This window comes from Juglans microcarpa x Juglans regia, chromosome 5S (assembly GCF_004785595.1).
Source record: "Juglans microcarpa x Juglans regia isolate MS1-56 chromosome 5S, Jm3101_v1.0, whole genome shotgun sequence".
Taxonomy (NCBI): domain Eukaryota; kingdom Viridiplantae; phylum Streptophyta; class Magnoliopsida; order Fagales; family Juglandaceae; genus Juglans; species Juglans microcarpa x Juglans regia.
This window is the reverse complement of record NC_054603.1, coordinates 25,807,745-25,815,207: the sequence shown is the minus strand read 5'-3', so window position 1 is coordinate 25,815,207 and position 7,463 is coordinate 25,807,745. Positions and strand designations below refer to the sequence as shown.

The 7,463-nt window shown below is 36.8% G+C and overlaps 1 long non-coding RNA gene across 1 annotated transcript; it reads right to left on the bottom strand.

Moving 5' to 3' along the window:
• Positions 1-2,861: 2,861 nt before the first annotated feature.
• Positions 2,862-4,075, bottom strand: LOC121268143. The gene is made up of 2 exons (XR_005941121.1): positions 4,031-4,075; positions 2,862-3,208 (listed from the first exon to the last, which is right to left on the bottom strand). It is a non-coding gene; the product is annotated as an uncharacterized LOC121268143 (long non-coding RNA).
• Positions 4,076-7,463: the final 3,388 nt, after the last annotated feature.

The window sequence follows — 7,463 nt, the reverse complement described above, 5'->3', positions numbered from 1 at the left end:
CATTTTACTCTAGACCTTTTAGAGGTTTCCCAATAATGATGGTCTAAGACTATCTGACACTCACAATAATTTTTATTCGTTTCCAACTACTGCTCATGGAGGAGATTAATGCGACGACGATTAAGTCGTATATATAATATCCAGGCTTTCTTCATGGTTATCTCAAAGTTACTAAACTATGCGCATCTAATTGCACACACATCTAAGAAATTTGCCGCGTTAATCTAAGTCAGAACAAAAATAATTAATACATGTCGCAAGATAAAAAAAATTCGCTATGCTTCCTAATCGTCTTTTGCGCCTCAATGCTTAATTATTAATTTCTAACTTAATTTTCGTGCAAATTTATATCATATAGGAGATTAATTCCAAATCAATCTCAACCATACTCCTACTAGGATAAGTAATCTACTGAGTTAGTATCATATAAAAATAATTTCTTCCTAGATCGAAGAAATTAATTTGAGCCAATCATAAGTATAGACTAATCAAACTCGGGCTACTTAATCCTCTAGTTTATCACATTTTAAAAAACTGAAGATTAATTCTTAAAAATAGTCTAACAATACAAGTGATAAAATAAACTCATACAATTACATGTAATCACAATACATGTACAAAAATAATTACATCACATTTTATACAAATAATTATTATTCATCAAAAAATAATAATCTAGGCTATTTATAACATAAAATAAAATAATAAGTGCAATAAAATATGACATCATAATATCATGGCATTTATGTATTCATTAAGTACATACAAAACTATATTTCAAAATAAATAAATTTTTTTGCTAGAATTATATGTGAATTAGTAAATAAAATCAGCACACATTAACAATAAGTTTTGGTCCAATAGTTGAACTTATAGTCCTTGTGTGTGAGGTCTTGGGTTCAAAGCACCACCCAAACATTTTGTCAAAAGTTACTGTTCTTAGACAGCCAATGGGCTACACTCCCTTGGGCACCTAGCTGCAGAGAGGGCTTGTACCTGCTGGGCTCACAACCCAATCCACAAGTACTCTTAACAGGATATGATAAGTCCAAATTTTTAAAAAATGGCCCAAAACAATATAAGCCTAAAACATGTTCTCAGCCTAAAGATAATTTAAACCAAATTAAAACTGTTTTTGTTTTGTCGGAAAAATTACATGGGCCGGGCCAAAAAGCTTAATTTAATAAAAAAAAACAACCCATTTGTTTTACAGCCCACAACCCAAATTCATCAAAAAACCAAAAATGATTTAAAAACAAGCCCTGCCCCTGTATGCTTTTAAACATAAATAACCCATAGTGCCTCATCCTTAAAACACATAAGCATTGTTCATCTTCTTCCTCCACCCAACAGTTACGGTGGATATAATGGAAAAAAATGTAATCGCCGCCAATCGCATCATGCACCCATTAATGGCGACTTCGAACCTCCTGGCAGAGAAGCTGAGCCATGGCAGAGCCGCCCCACCCTGCCAACGTCACTCAGGGGGGAAGATAGCCCCTTTGTAGCTCACTGGTGTGCGCAGCACCTCGTTGGTGCAAGTCTGGCGCATAACATCATGTGCGGTGCTGCTTATCATGCAGCACCACGTACACCGCTGCTCTGGCGGAGCAAATTTTGCTACGCATGTTGGTAGTGTTGCTCCTTCGTTGCACATGGTGGTGAGGTGCGCGACGTTGCATGCTGCACCGTGTCAATGGGCTTCGCTGCCTTGTGGTAGAGTTTCACTTGTGCGCATGGTAGTGCACACAGTTTTACACGCAAGGTAGCAGTTCGTGCCCTGGTGTGCGGCACTGCTCACAACAGAATTCGCCATGGTTGTTCTGTGGCTCTGCGCGCACGTGGTGCCGCTACTTTCAATAGCCATCGCTGCCCCTTATGGCAGCGTGCAGCTTTGCCCTGTCAACGTAGAACTGCATCCCTGCACCTATGGTGATCGCCGCACCGAGGCTGTAAACACAGTACCCGTGTGGTAGCACCCAAGCTCGCGGTGCACACTACTGCTTCTTGCGGTGATCGTAGCACCCTCAAGCACACGCTGCTACCTCATATGGCCCAGTGTCGAGATCGAGAGAGCCTCCACGTGCAGGGGTATGCGCTGCTTTACTAAAAACAATTGCACTAGGCCTCATCGAGGTGCTCCAGCAACACAGGTGCATAGTGCATTGAGATAACGCAGCCTCCTTCAGGTGTGTTCTGTTGCTTTGTGTGGCCTAACACTGAGAGCCAAACCCACCACATTTCCGAACCTTGCTATCTCATGCACTCTAGAAAAAGAAATCAAACATACAATGCAAAGCATTTCAAACAGATTTGGTCAACAACCAAATTACAACCATCGGGAACAATCGACTTTGCTCTAATATCAATGTTAGAAATAATAGATCAAAGTACATAGCGGAAGCGATATTACCTCATTGGTAAATCGTAGATCTAGTACGGTTCTTCCACGGATTCTCCAGCGTCGTTGTTCGTACACGATCTTCACATCGATGGTAGAGTGTGCTACGTGGTAATATACCATAGCAACACCCACATATTCTACAGTTTAGATGTCGGGACTAGAGAGAACTAATTGAGAGAGAGAGAGAGAGCTTGTTGATCCAAGTGTATGATCCAAAGAGGGGAGAGGCTATGTAAATATCCCCTCTAGTGTAACTGTCACCACCCCGCCCTAAACTAGGACGAGGTCGTGACCCATGACCTGTTCTTTCCTTATTATTATTATTATTATTATTTCTATTTCTTTTTTTTTTCTCTCTACGAAGATGATAAGGGATATGCATGAACATGACATGCATGTACTCTACATTTCTAGTTTAAAAGGGAATACCTGATAGACAATCTATCCAACATTTTACATAAAAGACTGTCAGAGTCCAACATTCATTCATCAAACATAACTAGTTCTAATAAGAGGGGACTCAGTCCCTGCAACACATACAAAAAGATGTTAAACCATTGTATGTGGTGTTACCATCATCCCACCATAAAAGTTACACCATTACCATCACCCCACCATAATATTTACATCATGCCCAAAGACATATTGTCTTAAGTTAAGCCAACAAAACGTCTCAACACGGGACCCATCACAAAAACATAAAAACATAAACCATTATTATCGAAAGTCGAACCGACAAGGAACTCTAAGCATCGGCCCCTCCCTCCTCAGCAGTGCCTAGCTCCATAGCCTCTTCATCCATACCTGGACGTTTAAAACATAAACACAAAATGAATCTAATACTTAGTAAGCAGTACACCATGTTGTTAACTTATTAATCACATAATCTTTCTTTTGAAAACATGCATATATAAACATTTGCTAGTTCTTGACAATGCTTTCATGCATAAACAGTTTAAGGAATAATTATACTTTCATGCTCAAATGATTTAAGGCATAACTATATTTTCATGTATAAACAGCTTAAAGCATAACTATACTTTCATGCATAAACATTTTTAAGAAATGCCTTTACTTTACGTTTCACTTTCTTTAGCCGGTATACACTATTACGCCCCGTGTGTTGGTGTTAGCGGTCTTTTGGACCCTGATTCCTCCCATGGCCACAGGTTGGGAATCCCTTCCATGGGGGGCAGCACTGGGTTTACTACCAGTACTACTTACCCGGCATTGCAATCTACCCATTCCGTTGATACCCTTTCATTCATATGATCATTACGTACTTTCATGCTTTCATTCCTTTTTTTTACTTTCTTTGCAGTCAAACATTTTCCTCATCTTTCCTTAGTCCAAATGCATATGCATTTCTTTGAAAAAGTGTTTCATGCCATGCTACAAATAAATAAGGAGTAGTTATTTAAGAGTGCATGTATAAAATTTCATGATGCATTACTATATACACATACACACAATTATAATCAATAGAGTGCTTAACAGGGGCTACCAATAAATGCTTATACATAATATATATACATTTATTATTTCTTTAGAAGAACATTTGAAAAGAGAGAGAGACATTCTTCCATAAGAGAGCTTTGTGTAAGGAGCATGGTCATAGCTACTTACATCGATGCTTTACAAATAGGTTCCTTGAATCTTGAAAATAAACTCTTATTCAATGAAATGTGATAAACATTAATATTCATTTATCTTTAAGTTTTACTAATCGACACCCCTACATGCTTACTTAAATTCCAAGTTGGAATTAAAGTGTTTTTCCTTAACTCATTTAGCTACCCACTATACATGGCACTAAGCCAAAACATTAATATCCTCGTTCTGACATTTAAGAAACCCATTAAAGTACATAACTTACTTGCTGTCCCTTTTTAAAGGTCATCTTTTTCTATATAAAGGATAGGTAGAAATCATAAGTTAGGAATGTATAGATGGTCGGGATTTATTTAAGAATGGAAAGGAACAAGGAAGTGCTACAAGTCTGAAATTTTCGTTAAAGAGGGCATTTGATAGCTTTGTAATATCATTTGAAAGGTAAGTCCAACAAAAGACCAATACCCACAAGAGGGTTGATTTTTGTCACTTGTTCTTCAATGGTTCTTCATACTAAAATTTATCTTTGATTAAACAAAAAGGGTGAAATTGAACAATGGATGAAATGGGCTGGTTTAGGCTTCAAAACAGAACATATTTCAGAAATTCTGCAGTACATGGGCAGCTAGCAAGTCCTAGTACATTCATGGTCTTAAACATCACTCTCTTAACCGAGATTCCAACTACACAATTAAGCAATATTAGAGTTGTAGAAAACTTAAGAAAAGCCTCATATATTTTCTAAAAACATAGCATAATAAAAGGGGTACAATACTCAGCAACTTAAAATTCCTAAAACAAGTTTGCTAGTTTAAACTAGAAATTCTTAGTGGCTTACTTAGGCCATAAATTTGAGGAAAGTATATCTAAAATTATAAACCTCAACTCCATTAATTTAACACATAAAGGCATAATTAAAGCATGGCTTTGACTCAAGAAAACACAAGAAATGACTACAAAATCTGCCTTGCAAAACACACAACCGGAACACCAAAACAGAGCATGACCCACGGCCTCTTCATATATATAAATATATATATATATATCAACAGATCAATTAATCATCACTTGTGACTAACCAAGTTAAATACAAAATACCAATTTCGAAGGGTAGAAGAATATACGGCACAAACAGCTTCAATATGCTCAGTTTTGCCAAAAGATCAGAGCATTGATGTTTGTCAACACATAGACAACAACTAAAAATTAAGATTCAAGCTAAAACACTCAATGAGTCTCCAAAATCAACTAAAACTAAGTGGGTCAAGTTAGGGTTTTTATCTTTGGGTAAATCCTTCCCAAAACACGAAAATGGTGAAGAGGAAGGTAGATTCGGCTAAGAAAAATAGAGGGCACACAAAACCCTTTGCTGAAAGTCCAAAATCGAAACATCAATAGTCAACAAGAGAAAAACCCACTTGATTAAACCATGGCTAAGTTTCGAAATACACAAGGGAGAGGATTGAGGGTGCTCTTATCTTACTATTTTCCTCTTGAGAAGGAGGAAAAATGGAAGCTTGACTTGAGATTGGAAGAGAAATGGAATGGGAGAGAAGAGGTTGTAGTCGCATGGTGAGGGCTGGAAGAATTTTCTTCCTTTCCTTGCTCTAGACGACGATGGGTGCTAAAGAGAAGAAGGGATTTGTTCCTTCTCTTGCAAGCCGACGTATAAGGGAGAAAAAAATGAAATTTAATTGGCTTATTGAGGAAGCTACGGGGTCAAGCGAGAGAAAAGCCAATAGATTTGATCAGGGCTTATCCCATAAGTTAGGAAAATGAAGGGTGGAGATTAAATGTGGAAATGTATTTCCTTTACCTACCCATACAATGGTAGAAAGAGCTTGGGTCATTTCTTGAATAAATAAAATTAAAGGGTTTGAAAGAAAATAATATAATCTCATAAAAAAAAAATCATATCCTTGAATTATTTAATAACCCACATATATAAAAAAATATAAGAAAAGCACTCTCATCTCAAAATAAAAATAATAAATTAATAAAAGTCTTTATCTCAAAATATTTAATTTAAGGAATTAATAAATGACGTAAGAACCTACGTAGTAGAATCCGGGTATTACAGTAACCCCTTGGCTGGCCCTTAATAGCCAGCTATCAAGCCGACTATAGGTGCCCCTTTCTTACATGCATAATGATCAGCGTACTTTATAGAACTTCTCTAAAAAATTATGCCATAGAAAAAATTCTACAACAATCATACATGAGAATATACCGTGAGGTTTTGTTTTAATCACATTAAAACAAATAAAAAGTGTTATAGAACGTGTTCTACAACAACCACCCATAATTAGTATAGCATAGATTTTTCTAATGACATGAAAAATATATACATGTTATAAATCTGTTATTCAACAATAATCCTATAAAATATACCACAGATTAATGCAAATCAAGAAGCATGCTCTGATACCAGTTGAAGGAAGAAATCAGAGTTGCAAACCATGTGCACAACGGAGATTAACAGGATTGTAGTACTTCAAGTTTACATAAATCCATGATATGATCATTGATAAGAGTTTTGAGAGGATGAATCTTTGATTCTCATTGATTTACAGAATAATACAAGTATTGTTTAAATACACGGCTGTACAATATCGTTGTAGGCAAAATGGAAAGCGGCTGGTATGCATGCTGCTGTACAGAGAATATTGTAGAGTTTCTTACAACAGACACCTTGCCAGAGCACTACACAATATTTTCATCATAACAGAATCAGCACACAGCCAACCTAGTACTCTAGGTCACTCCTGAACCTTCTGGAAGCTTGGCTGCTGAGATGGAATTTGATGGATGAGTCATCTATGAGCTGGAAGTGAGAGTGGTCTGCTCAATAATCATATATAGGGAAGAGAACATACCCAGGTCAAATAAACATTCAAATCTAATGTTCCTTTTACCACAAAAATCTTCTCTTCAATCCCTTTGAGATAGACTAGAAAGAGTGTTGGCTCCTTATGAAGAAGAAAAAGAAAACTAAACCAAAAACTCTTTTTGCTTCAATATGTGCAGCCCAAAAGATTTTCCTATAAAAGAAAAATTTCTCTCCCAGCAAAAGATTTTCTCTCAAAAGTTTCCTATAAAATCAGAATTGCACTCTAAATTTTATTTGATTACAAAAGAGCTCCCAATTACTAAATATTGCATTTCGAGCCTCCATATAATATCCATAGAGAATTAATGTATAAATATGTTGTCACTAAATATTGCATTTAATTCCTCCGTAAAATATCCATAGAATTCCTTATTGGTATAGCAGATGGGACGTACTGGCCTGCTGGTTCTAACATGTATATAGAGTTGGATCGGGTCTACGACGCCCCCCCTCCCCCGGGTCTTTACATTATAGCAGAGAGGTTCTTTACATCCTAGATTGTCTAGTGTATCGCTCGGGGTAAAGAATGCTTTCCCCACCAACCTAACACCTGCATTG